Consider the following 15,014-nt stretch of genomic DNA (forward strand, 5'->3'; position numbering starts at 1 on the left):
AAAATCATTCCGATAGTGAACACTTGGCGATTGCACTTTTCGGCGCTTAGTGCATGAGGCCCTATATCTCTATCTCTCTACAGTATCTCTCTCTTTCTGAATTTCTGCTCTCTGTGAAATACATACTGTACTGTATGTTTCAAAAGCTAATACAGTGCTGATGATTAAGTAGGTCAATAATCTAAGTAGTCTTATGAAAGTAGCAGTAATGGGGTTGTTTTTTAAACTGCAATAGTGCTGATCAGGGCACTATCAATTTAAAACTCTCATTGACTTTGGGGAGGTGGGGATTGGTGCCAGGAATGTTGTCCAGGGGGGAGTTGTGGTCCAGTTGCTGGTACTTAACCAAATTGACAGGCTAGAAGTTGGACCCTGACTTCCATGATTGGTCAGGCTCCTTTCTCTGCTGGGATTGGAACTCCTGCCTCTTGATTTCTCTCCTTTAAGTAGCTCTGCTGTGCATGCATTCCTTGATTCTGTATCTCCCTTGTCCCAGGCTTAGCTGTGCAGTGAGGCAATCACGAACGATAAGAAGCCTATGTACTGTAGTAAACTAATATTAGGCTAAAACTGACCCCCCCACCCCCCGCCTTGGGTGCTTATTTGCATTTCCCTACCATAATCCTTTTTGGCAGCTTAACCAATGTATGCATGTTACAATGAGGTCAATGAAGCAAGTTGTCCTTCAGCTGTGGACGAAATGCAAGTCAGGACTTCTTTCTTTGCTACATTCCTTAACCTCTCAAAGATAACAAATGGTGAATAAATAGACATTTGTATGCTTTTATTTTATGTGATCTTTGTAAATGCGTTTGTGACGTCCTTAAAATATACAAATGTTGCTTCCTTGATTTTAACTAGTAAAAGACTTTTCAAGTGTGACGCTTTAAAAATATGCAAACGTGTTCCAGTTCTAAACAGAGATATGTACATATCTCAGTAATAAGGTAGAAGATGTACTGTATGTCATAAGTTATTCTCAGTGCTTACTACGTGACGAGGGTGTAAATCATAAATTCATTTATACAATCTGACACCTTGAAATAGTGTAGAAAACTTATTACAAAATATATATTAAATTAAGTGTCTGAATTTCAATTATATAGAAAAAAACTAAATCCATGCAGAGAAAATTGCAATGAATATTAACTTGAATAATTCATGCTTTCTATTGTGGATTTCTTTAATTTAATTTGAATTTGAAAAATGTTGTGTGTTTTTTTTCTATCTGTCAAGTCAGATCTACCTAGCCATTGACAAGGATCATCTCTGTTTATTCTTTCTACTCAACCTGCAACAGATGCCTTCTAAAAGTGGTGTATATTTTGTATAAATGTGCCAAGTACATCTGTTCACAAGTGGCTTTTAATCAACAATAAGGGTCATTGGGATGTAAAACTGTGACTGAAAACAAATCAAATTGTAGTTTGACCAGATGGATTTAATCCCTATCTGCTTTAAAGTGAGTAAGGTAAGAACAGCCCTAACATTAATATAACATGGGTGCACTAACATTAATATAAAATGTTGTTTTTTAATAAATGAACATTTTGAATTATTTTAAAGGTTATTTAGTTTTATCACATTTTGTAGTTGAAAATGTGATTTTGGAAGCAAACTAAAATACCAGACCTTGTACAAAAAATGTAAGTTCAGTTTAATATACAAGCCTTTGTATTTATTTCAAATATCAGCTGTGTCACATACAATTTCCTTTTTAAAGAGGACTACAGGCATACCCCGGTTTAAGTAAACTCACATTAAGTACACTCGCGAGTAAGTACATCTCGCTCAATAGGCAAATGGCAGCTCACGCATGCGCCTGTCAGCACGTCCTGAACAGCAATACCGGCCCCCTACCTGTACCGAAGGTGTGCGCAAGCGGGGAGACTATAGAGCCTGTTACAAATGCGTTATTTACATCAGTTATGCACGTATATGACAATTGCAGTACAGTACATGCATCAATAAGTGGGAAAAAGGCAGTGCTTCACTTTAAGTACATTTTCGCTTTACATACATGCTCCGGTCCCATTGCGTATGTTAATGTGGGGTATGCCTGTACTGTGTTTATTATGCACTGTTTTTGGAATTCCTTTAATAGACGAAATAAAAATTCCATAAAAATGTTAAATCACAAGTTGTATTCACAGTGTAATCACAGTGTAATCACAGTGTTCTATGTTTTAGTAGTAAATATATGTACTTTTAAAATGCTATGTACATTAATTCCACATACACCATCTGAAGGAAAACCTTTATTCCTCGCCTAGGCTTCAGAACTGAGAGGAACCTTTCCTCTGCCAAGAAAGCTGAAGGCCTTGTGACTGGATACACATCTGCACCATTTGCAGCAGACTTCCCAGGAAGCTTTCACGCACTGCAACTTGTTATCTCCGATTTTTGTTGAACTTACAGGCCCGGGATTACGAAAGAAATTAAACGTAACGCAAGCCAAGTTTCAAATCTTTTGTCTCAATTTATTACTCATAGGGTAATGACTTTTATACCAGAAAAAGAAGATATTGGTTAGAGGAGTAACATAGGCGTAACATAGGCATAACCTGGGTGTGTCTTGGGCGTAGCATTGATTAGAGGCGTGATTTAGGGGCAGGACATATTAGTGGCATGATTTTGGGACGTGTTTCTCCCAATACAGGCAATGTCTGAATACATAGCTTATTCATTGTCTATTATCAAAAGAGACCTTGAATCTCTAGCAACTAAATTATACTATTTTGCCTCTTTCAGAGAACCAGCCTTTTGTATATTTGACTAAAAGAGCAGGAAACTGACAATACATAAAGTATCTTAGCAATATCCTGAGCAGGGAGAAAGGAAATGTAATTTGGCAGAAACTGAGTGCATTAGGAATTATATTTCAGCAAAAGGCTGACTACAGAATCTTAACTAGTTATGATCAGACAAAATGGATGCTTAACACAAGTGTAGATTCTGGCCTGACCTACTGGTCCTAACAATTTCCTCCTTTTTGTTCTCTAAAAGAACAAATACCCTTAGTTGGTACTCCTCTCTATGACTTAGAGCCTTGTAGTGACCAATAGAGACATATATATATATATATATCATTAAATATTTCTATAGATTAGAAAATGGCTTACATCTCAATATGTCACATAATTTAAGGGTCAGCTATTTGTGAGAATTGGTGGGGGCTAATCTCTGCTAAGAGCGACTGCACAAACATTCTTCTTGCACGCATCTTTCATACTGCATTTACTCAGAATGGCAAACGGACCAAGACGGCTGCTATGGTCAAAATGGCTGACTTGTGATCCTTTCCTTGTGGTTGACTCATGGCCATTGGTGACCTCCCACCTTCCTCATTTCCAGTCTTCTCAGTCCCCCCATATCCTTAAGAGACAGTCTATTTAAAGAACATAACAGTTAACCATTTCATAGTCCTGATGAACCAAGATGTCTAAGTTGTGCATAGCTTCATTCCTTTCTTTTCTGGCCATTATATCAGCCCAGTTGATTTCTTCTTCGGTCTCTTCTTCTGGGGGACTGGCGACATCATTACCGCAAAGAGGCATAGCGTCGGTGGGGGTTGCAACGCACTTCTTGATCAGAGTTTTGCTGTACTTAACACATAGAGAGCAATGAGTAGGACAAACACACACATACAAAAACATTCGTTAGCTTTGCTCAAAGCAAATTAATCCAACCACAAAGTCCCCATGGTCCCTGAATCCTGGATAAATACACAACATTGCGCTTTAACTAGGGCGCATACATACCCCCCCTTTGAGGCTAAAATATAGTCTAGAGCTATTTTATTCTGCAGAGCCATTAATTTAAACTAAACCTATTCTTGGTTAAGTGAGTAAATTTCTGTGGTTGTATGATTGAGGATATCCCTGTAAACCTGTCATACAGTAACCCAACTCCTACATTTGGGAATAAATTCCCTGAAATTTATTCTTCCCATAAACTACTTTTTAGCACTTGTGTATTGGGTGTCTCTCTTCTGTTTCCAACTCTACCTGTGAGCAATTAACATAACCGTGTGTTTGACTGATAAAGCATTCTCCCACCGGGATATCATTCTGCAGGGAGTTTCTATTAACCTATAAATCCAAACTCTTCAATCTCCACTGATATTTATACCAAACCTCATTCAAGAAACTCATATCTATATGCCAAGAGCTGCCATCCTCGATCTATGATCCGTGGGATACCTAAAGGGCAATTTTTGGGCTACAAAAGATTATGCTCTGATCAAAAAGATTTTCTTTTACACTCAAAAAACTTAAGTCTCAAATTTGCAGATAGAGGTTACTCTAGTACAGACATAGAACAGGCCTTTTCCTATGCTGACAACTCAGATAGATCATCGTTGCTAAAAAAAGAAGAAATCTGTATCATCATCTAAAAATATATTTGATGATAACCCTTTGTTCATAACAAAATTCAGCAGACAGGCACCACAAATTCAACACATTGTATCTAAACACTGGAATGTATTGAAACTTGATCCAGAACTAGAACCATATGTTAAGAAACCAAGATTCGCTTTCAAAAGAGCTAACACTCTGGCTACATCACTTTCCAAAAGCCTCTTTCAGTCTCCACATCAAACACCAATCACCACAATACCTAAGGGGTTATTTAAATGTGGATTTTGTAAGTGTTGCCAAAATGCAACACCTACTAAGAAAATAACTACAGTATCCAAGTTGTCCAAATATAGAATTCCAATGTTTATAAATTGTCACACGGGCTATGTGGTGTATGCAATTGTGTGTGGTTGTAAAGCCAAATATATTGGCAGAACAATTCGTCCATTATACATTAGAATATCTGAACATGTTAGACTGATATGTAAAATAGATCTTTTTCACCCAGTGTCCAAACACTTTACAACATGTGCCAATGGAGGTCTAAAGAACTTTAGATTCTTTGGAATCACCCACATCCCCATACACATCAGAGGGGGAGACCGCCTTAACAGACTAAATAAAATGGAAATGCAATGGATTTTCCAACTAGAAACCTTGCAACCACACGGTCTCAATGTGGACTGGGAACTACAACATTTCTTACATGACTAATATGACCAATATTCAGATATATCATTTTATATAATTTCATTATACCTTACATAACCCCCTCCCCCTCCATTTCTTTTTCTCCATTTCCCGTTCCCCCCCCTTTCCCTTTCCCTTTCCCCTTCCCCCTTTTCTTCCTTTCACACACACCCCGCCCCTCCCCCATTTATTCCATTTCTGTTCACACATCAGTCTTAGACAACCACACACCGAATACCAACTTACTGTTTTATATCTTGCCTATCCAAATTACATTCACATTTTTTCAAAGAGATTTCTACCTTCTTTATAGAACATTGATTTTCAACAACTCTTTGCTTTTATCATTCACTTTTATTTCTGGCCAGACAACAATCTATTTACATACATGGACAGCATTTATTTTTATTTTATATAATCTTCATTGCTACAAGTATGTTATGTATATGTCATTAGTGAATTTTCTGATAATTGCCTGGCATTGTTTTTAAACGTCTTTTATTATTCCCAGTACTTGGGTATGATGTTGATTGCTCGCCTCGCCTGATGTACATCTTGTGCAGGTGATGTATGTCAACGCTGCCTATATACATGTTTCCATTGCGCTGATGGATCATTTTTTGACAAAGGTCCCAGGGCTGAAACGCGTCAGATGATCCATCAGATGTTTGTTGAATAAACCTTTGAAGTCACAATCCACGCTGTACTCCGCTTTGTTCGTCCACTTTGTTCGTTTGCTGTGCTCCGCTTCATCTCCCGCTATTGCTGAAGGACCGTGCCTATAAATCCAAACAAAATAAACAGTTAAACAAATAATACCTTATACTATGTTGTCATCCTTATGGGACGCCACTTACACAAACATAATGGAGCATACATTGTAACTAAAAAATAATAAAAACCTGTAAAAATAAAAATTTCAAAGTTTGTGTGTTGAGGCCTGGACTTTTTTGCCTATGACCCTTCTCCCTTGATGATTAGTGGTCAGAGAGTATTGTGTCCATGAAAACACTAATTTTCAGGCGCAATGTCTTTGCCTTTATTAGCTGTTTGTGCCTAGGCTGGCACTATTTTAACGTGCGTGATGTGTATCCATGATGATAAGCAAATTTTTTACTGCAATGCTGGTGATGAGTAGTATTTTAATGGCTTATTCATCTGGGATGAAGAGCGTGCTTGCGTAGAAAATGCTTGACCATTAACCCGTCTTGCGTAGGTGCACTTTCAGCTTTAACCTGTGCCTAGAGAGACTCAAAAATATATATTAGTTGCATGCAATACTTATTAATTGTTTTATTACCAATAACATGGTCCTTAATTCGTTACTTTGAACTACTGATGTCATAACTCATCCCATAAGTGTCTTATAGGGAGAGAATTTATACCTAGAAATAAATTCTTGTATTAATATGGATACTACTATTATTAGCATCCGCATATAAACAGAGATATCCCCTATTAACGCTCCTCAAATTTTAAACTAAGCAACCAATGTGGACTTGACTGTTCTACAATCCAAGTTCCTAAAACTTGGTACTTCAGCCTGTGCCAAACCAATTGCTTCCATAATCAACTCTATCCTGTCTGCAGGCCATATCCCTAAGACCCGGAAAATTGCCAGAGTTGTCCCAATCTTCAAAAATGGGGACAAAAACACTGTCTCGAACTACAGATCAATATCTTTTCTTCCAATACACACTTACTGTCATTAATACCTAACTGCCATCTGCCATTTTCTCTGATGCAAATGGTGTCAACCTTTTAGTCATTTAATACTAACTAACCTTAAAACTCGCCCCACAAATCAAGCATCCCAACAGCCTGCACTCATGGCTATTGTCCCACACCCACAGTCACTCCTGGCTTTCACCTCAAACACTCCACTGTAACTATTCTGCTAAAAATGTGAAATGCCCCGTATATAATGTATACCCTGTTCACTTATGCAACTGCACTTGCAATTATATATCCCCTGTCCTTTAACTCTATGTCCAGGACATACCCAAAAACAAATAAATGGTTACAGAATTATAAATTTGGCAGATATGATATATCCCTCAACATAGGGACGGATTGCTACCTGCTTTGCTGTGACATCTGCAAAGGTATTATTATTTTTTTACCAGGGGCCTGTCAGCCCTGTTAGTATGGCAGCAACCTTATATTACCGCAAGAGCCCTTGGAGTTAACATTGATATAATAAATTGTGAACCTGCTGTGCATTGTGTATTATTTACAACATATCAAGTTCTGGAACCTCTATAGGGATCTCAGAGAGTCCTTCAATAACCTATGTATCTCCCCTCTTTTGTTCATATATTATCTGTATTATTATGTGAACAAAAATACAAAAATAGTTATGAAAACAGGTTGTTATGGATTACAGGTAGCACAGGTTCTTACATAGCATACATATGTCTTAGTACAGCTTTGAGCATACTGTCGCATATTCACTAGTTCGTTGCTTTGGAATAAGTACATAAGATATCTGAAGTTTGCAAATAGAATTTTGCTGATGATCTAGGAAATCTTAGCAGAGCAGGTGTTCACGCCTTTTCAATGTATGAGCTTACGATAAACGGCACGGATGTAAGACCACAAACATCCTGTGGTTAATTTGCTACGCAGGTAGAAATGAGTTAGGAAACTTTGCAAGTTTTTGGTTTATTTCCCTTGTTTTTCACGAAGATAATCATGACGTATGACAAGGGCAATAAAGTTTTGTGTTAGGCTAAATTAGATCAGAACCTACCGAGACTGGCATGACATATCGTAATACCTAGTTGGTTTGTGAGTATGACAGCATACCCAGTAAATGATCTCTGCATAGAAAGATTAATATAAGTATTGGATTATTAACAATTTCGCTTATTGTTTCTTATTATCATGTTGTATCTCAATAAACATGAGTCTTATCTTATACAACTCTGAGTGACCTATCTTAATAATATCCTCACGATACCCTAACATAAAGAGTGTGAGGCCGTTTTTCTGCAGGATAAGAAATTGTGATACAATGCTTCTGCTTAGAGCAGAAAATAACATATTACAAGACGTTACCTGGGAGAAGGAGGTATGGCATAACTGATCCCACGATAAGGTTGCTTGATATATAGCAAAATGAAACTGGTAAATAGATTTGTATGTGTAGCAACTATAAAAATATTTACTGCTTGTTTTAAAAGAAAAAGCCTGCAGTAGGTCTTTTAACAACTGTGGAATTAACAATAGGGAACCTGTAAATATAATAAAAATCCTGAAATCCTGAACAAGAGATTTCCTTTTAAAATAGGGAGGGGATTGGTAACCGTGGTCACAGCACTCCACACAACCAACGCTTGAAAAAGTAAAAAACTTTATTTAAATGCTACAGTGAGCATACAAGCACCACTCTGACGCGTTTCGTCTGTAGAAAGACTTTTTCAAAGAGTGAATATCCCCACAAATACCGGAACCTATATAGGAAATGACGCATGTCATAGGTACCTCCCTAATTGGCAAGGACCTCCCTTTAAACTGATAATGTTAAAGTCAAACGTCATTCCCTTAAAGGAACCAGGTACTTAAACCCCACATATACTGTTAACAAATGCATAAATTACACGGATTGCATAAACTAGGATTAAAAACAAAGAATTAGTAATGCTCACTGATATATATAATCAAAAAATACATGAACAACATAGAAGCAAAATTATTATTACTTACAGAAAAAGAGAATGATGTGGAACCACTGTCTCTGATTACCAATTAATTGTATCATATAATTATACCATATGTACCAAATATTATTGCACACATGTGCCAAGATTATAAAGTCTATAATGTAGTATCATAACAAATGCAATGTAGTGGATACAATATATGCAAATAGAAGTCCATGCAAATATTAGTAGTCAGATGGTAATACATAATTATAACTGTAATGGCAAAATACACCCCGACACTCCTCAACCGCTCAGACAGCCAGGAAGTGTTTGAGTTCCCACTCCTGGTTGATACCGAGCGGGTGAAGAGTACGTAAGGTGTATATCCAGTACATTTCACGCCGATTAAGTGTGCCTTCCCTATCTCCTCCCCGTACACCCTGGGAGATGTGTTCAAGGGCCATGAATGAGAAATTTGCAATACCACCCCTACTACATCTCGTGAAGTGTCGGGGTACCGGATGTGTATCATCTTTCTTTTTTATAAAGCGGACGTGTTCCGCAATACGGGTCTTCAAAGTTCTTTTTGTGCGGCCCACATACCGCATAGAGCACCCGCACTGCAACAAGTAAATAGTAAAGGTAGTATTGCAATTCAAAAATGTTTTTATAACATGACTCTTTTTATCATCCTCATATTTTATAACCTTAGTATTGCATGCATACTTGCACATCGAGCAATTTCCACATGAGTAAAAACCTTTGGGTATCCCCCGTATATTTGTATACTCAGATGATGTGTGAAATAAACTGGGAGACAGATGTGACCCTAATGTCTGAGCCTTCCGATATGTAAACTTAAGGCCATTCTTTACAAATTGTGTTAAATCCTTATCCAAGGCCAATGTAGCCCAGTGTTTGTTAATTATATTGCGTATATTTTGCGCCTGGCGACTATATGTGCTAATAAATAATGGGCATTCTTCGCCATATGTTAAAGATACATTATTTCTTTTTTTCTTTTTCTTCACAGAGAATACTGATCTGTCCATAGACTCAGCTGATTCAAACGCATCCTGGATATTTTTTTGTGTATACCCTCTTGCCAGGAATCTATTTGTTAATTCTTTTGACTGTGCAATAAAGCTATCATCATTTGTGCACAATCTGCGTAGTCTTACAAATTGTGCCTTGGGGATACTCTTAACTAATGACCATGGGTGGCAGCTCTTAGCAGAGAGTAGTGTGTTTCTGGAATTTGGTTTACGAAATATTTGTGATTGGATTGTCATGTCATGATCGATGTAGAGGAGGAGATCTAGAAAACTTATACAATTAATATTGTGTTCATAAGTAAATCTAATGTTTAAGTCGTTAGTATTGAGTGTATTAACAAAGGATTTTAATGATGATTCATCGCCGTCCCATACCATTATGAGATCGTCGATGTACCGTTTAAAGAATACAATATTAGAACGATAAGTGTTATTACTGTGATAAATGAACTGTGCTTCCCAAAAACCCATAAACAAATTAGCGTATGAAGGTGCAAAACTCGTGCCCATTGCAGTGCCTAATAATTGTAAATAAAATCGTGAGTCAAATAAGAAATAATTATGAGTGAGTAAAAAAGTGATAGATTCTATTAAGAAAGTGCAAAGTGAAGTAGATAACTGTGAGGTATTAAGAAAGTGATTAACCGCTGATAAACCGTGTTGGTGCTGTATAATAGAATATAAAGAAACAACATCCAATGTAACCCATCTATAATGTGACTTCCAGACCACGTCTCCTAGATCGATCATGACATCTGCTGAATCCTTAACAAATGAAGGTAGTTTGAATACCAATGGTTGGAGGTAGCTGTCCACATACCGCGATAACCCATCTCCCAAAGATCCAATACTAGCCACTATCGGGCGGCCCGGCGGGTCCGTCAATGACTTATGGATCTTTGGAAGATGGTGGAATACCGGAATCACGGGATGTGGACAGCTCAAATAATCTACTTCCTTTTTGTCTATAACACACAGAATTTTTCCAAAAGCAATCAACTCATCAAGCAATAAAGAAAATTTAGCTGTAGGGTCCCCTGTAAGGGGTTCGTAATGAGTAACATCACTCAACTGCCTAAGAGCTTCCTGTCTATATTGTGTAGTAGACAGGACCACTAATGCCCCGCCTTTATCTGCCTTGCGAAACATGATGTCTTTCCTGGACTTAAGATGTTCTAATTGTTGACATTCTACATATGTTAAGTTTTTTGCCTGGATGGAAGACTGTGAGAACCCTTGGGCTAATAGCCTCAAATCCCTTTCAACTAGACCTTTGAAAGTGGTAATGTAGGGTCCCCGATTATAATTGGGGCAGAATATTGATTTTCTTTTTAATCCTGAATTATGATTACCAAAAAAGGCCTGTGAAAAATTATTCACATTTTCCCCCTGTTGTTCTAACAGTTCTTCCATGTCAGACAGTACACATGTTTCCTTAAAATTAAGGTTAGACAAATTCCCCATTTCATTAGAGCCATCATCATCCAAACATACAGGTAACTGACTTCCAAGTCCTGGGGAGTCAGTGACCTCAAAAGAACTCCTGGTGGTAAAGAATTTTTTTAAAGTCAATTTCCGGGTGAATCTTTGAAGATCAATGACAGTTTGAAACAACTGAAAGTCCTGGACCGGAGCAAAACCCAGACCCTTATTCAACAGTGATAATTGTTCAAAGGTAAGATCCACACCTGAAAGGTTAATCACATTATTACTATCATTAACCTGATCTACGTATACTTCTTCCTTTTTATCCTTCCTCTCGCTTCTCCGTTTCCTCCTTGAGCGTCTGGTTCCTTTTGTTGCCGTGTTCTTGCCAGTAAAAAAGAAGAAGAGGAGGATGAAGGCTGGTGTGAAGATTTGGATCTACCCGAGGTAGTAGTGATAGATGATCTACTATCGCTTCTGGATTTCCCATGATTGTCCCTTATACCATCTGTAGAGCCTTCAAAAGAGACCGAGTGTGATCTCGCCTCATAATCAGATACATCAGAGTCCATACTAGAGGCCTCCATAGGTCTGCTTTTTAGAATAGATTTATTCGGTGTGCTCTTCGCCCACCCTTTGAAGGATGATCTAGAGCCCCTTGTTGTATTGGCTCCCTGATTGTCCTTAAATTGCGGTTTCTGCCAGCAGTACACCTGCCCTTTAATGTAATCCATGCGGTCTCTTTCGAACTTTTCATGTTTTTTATCGCTTATTGCGTCTTCAATACTCTCTATGTTAGATAATAATGTTTTGTCATTTTTGACAAATTGTTCCATCTTTGCGAAAGGTTTTAAATTGGTCCTGAGAGTGTTAATGTCAGACATTAGTACTTCCTTCTCTTTGGTCTTTTGCTGAATTATCAGCTCCATTAATGTTAAAGAACATTGGTCAAGGGCTTTTGTCCACTCTTGTTCGAATAGAGTGTTAGTGAAGCCAAATGTGGGTGTCTTTTTAATTCTCAGGCCTCTTGGTATCCTGTTGCATCTAATATAGCTATTTAATGATGTAATATCCCACCATAACCTAATGTTCATTACTAGTAATTTTTCTAGTTTCACAAAATAATGGGTGAGATCAGAAGGTTCATCACAAATTACTTCTGTGTTCTCATCAAACAAATGTGCTGCCTTTTTTGACCTCTTTGTGTTGTCCCCACATGCATCCACATATGTTTCTCCATCAGTACAATCAGTTTCAGTGTCCACATCTTCCATCTTAAAAAATATATATATAAAAAGCCTTTAATATGTATGGCATGAAAAATTTATTTTTATCTCAGATTATCTAGTTTCCTGTTGTTAAAAAATGTTAATATACAAAAATATAAAGAAACTACAAAAATAAAAATATTTAAACTAAGCGTTGGTTGTGAATGATATTGGAGGTGCAGATCCCCATAAACATGTAGAGTTGCAAAAAAATTAAAAATAGAATAGTCCTGTTGTTTTGTTAACAGCCATAGAAATAAACTTCAATCATAGAAGAAGAAGTCCGTGGTTGAGCACTCAGGTGCAAATTAGTGACAGGAACATATGGGTATTAACCCTTGGAGTACCGAGTCTCCAAACCACGGAAAGGTACAGAATCTGCAATCTTCCAATATACTTTGGAGCTGACACCACTAAAATAACAACTTATGCAGTATTGATGGAGGAAAAGCATTGATGATACAGGCAGTGGGCTGGTCAATCCTTAAAGATACAGCGTTCTGTGCAGCTTGCAGACCGGGTATCGTGAGTAACGAACTACATACTTAAAGCCATATTTTTATCAGGCAGCTATGAGGCTAAACGGCACCGGTTTTTGATTTACCTCGGGGTTTTTTCTTTGAAGAGGCTCCGCTGTATCTCTAAGGATTGACCAGCCCACTGCCTGTATCATCAATGCTTTTCCTCCATCAATACTGCATAAGTTGTTATTTTAGTGGTGTCAGCTCCAAAGTATATTGGAAGATTGCAGATTCTGTACCTTTCCGTGGTTTGGAGACTCGGTACTCCAAGGGTTAATACCCATATGTTCCTGTTCCTTTTAAAATAGACAAATAATTTTGAACTCTTTGCAAAGTGCTGAGCACACGGCCAGCATTAACTTTTAAAGACACTCTGAATAATAAAAAAAAAAATTCAAAACACTTTTTTTTTTTTCTTTTTTCTGGGCAAACAGCCAGTTGTTCCAGGCTTTTTGCCAGAACCCTGAAAGTACAGATAGCAGATAACGGGTTTCGCTGTCTAAAAACTGAATTTTGTATGGCCTTTCAAAAATTAAATAACGGGAATATTTCAAATTACTTATAAACATCAAGTCTATGCCTACAAGAGCATGCAACATTCTTCCACTAGTTCTCCTGAATGCCTTCTGAAAGAAATCTCATATTCCTGCAAACTTCCATCAATACAAATTTATGCTATTCCGTTTCAACTCTTGGCTCTCTTAAACTAAACAAAATATCTTCAAACATGCAATAGTTATGCCATTACTAATTTTTTTTTTTTTAAACAGCAAGCTTGACCCTACCTGTCTTATATGGCTTCTATACTGCTTATTTAACGGAGACAATTCTCACTAAAATAACTGATGACCTCCATGCTGCTAAAGACAGATATCATTACACTCTGCTCATATTACTCAACCTCTCTGCAGCATTTGCCACCATGGACACCCTCCTTTGAAGCGCTATGCACATTAATGGCGCTATATACATATATAATACAATATATTAATTCAAACAGTGCTTGTGAGCTTTTACCAGCATTTTTAAACAAAATCATTCCCAAACATATCTTAATCCTGTAGAAATAAAATTGAAATGTGTTATCTTACTGGTTACACACAATACAGGACACACAACATAAAAACGTCTCTCATACACAGCCAGCTTCACAGAAATAAACAGATGAGTAAACAATTCTACATTACCTTGTTCTCATAAATAAACTGCTTAAGCACGGAGCTAGTTAATTTTAATGTGAATGCTTCACATTCTTTAAACTGTAAGGGAGAGGCTGTGCCCCTCCTTTCATTAAGATAGAAATACCGCAAACGAAAAAAAAATGTCTCCAGTTTAAAAAGTATCCGCCTGGCCAGGACGAATAAACCTTTCAAACTATAACCAGGGACAGAGCTGAATATACTCCCTTTTTTTGTGAGGTATTTCTCTCCTATATTCAGTGTACACCTTTTAAAACCTTTTAAAATTTAGATTTCATCATGAGCAACTAATATTCATATTTTTTTTGTAATTATCTGCAAATTCATGGATGGCGACCTATACACACATGATAATCAGCATGACCCACAGTATCTTTCACACAAGAAATCATTCAGGAAAAAATTCATCAGGGTTACAAACAAACTCTTTTACATAAGGTAGCGTGTTTTTTTTTTTTTTTACAGAGACTTGTACTCTGAGCCCCCACGGGCGAAGCAGCACTTCCCTGCTTCTGACTGATAGTGGCACACTCTCTGCCAATGACCAAAACCACCACAATTAAAACAGACAACATTATTCTGAGCTGTTCTTCCTGATTGATTGATTTCTGGGACAAGCATAAACTATTAGTAGCTTATAGAAAAACAGCTTAATTATGACAAATAATTGCAGATAAATAATAATACAATACTTATACTTACATAATATACAATGGTCGTTCAGCAAGATCAGAGATAACAGTCCAGTCGTGCACAAAATTTACTGGACTCTAACCAAAAATTTTGTCAAGGGCCTCTAACCCAATCCACAGTCACAATTTAGGTCTTTTAAATTCCCAGAGGGGGGG

This window comes from Ascaphus truei, chromosome 3 (genome assembly GCF_040206685.1).
Source record: "Ascaphus truei isolate aAscTru1 chromosome 3, aAscTru1.hap1, whole genome shotgun sequence".
Classification (NCBI taxonomy): domain Eukaryota; kingdom Metazoa; phylum Chordata; class Amphibia; order Anura; family Ascaphidae; genus Ascaphus; species Ascaphus truei.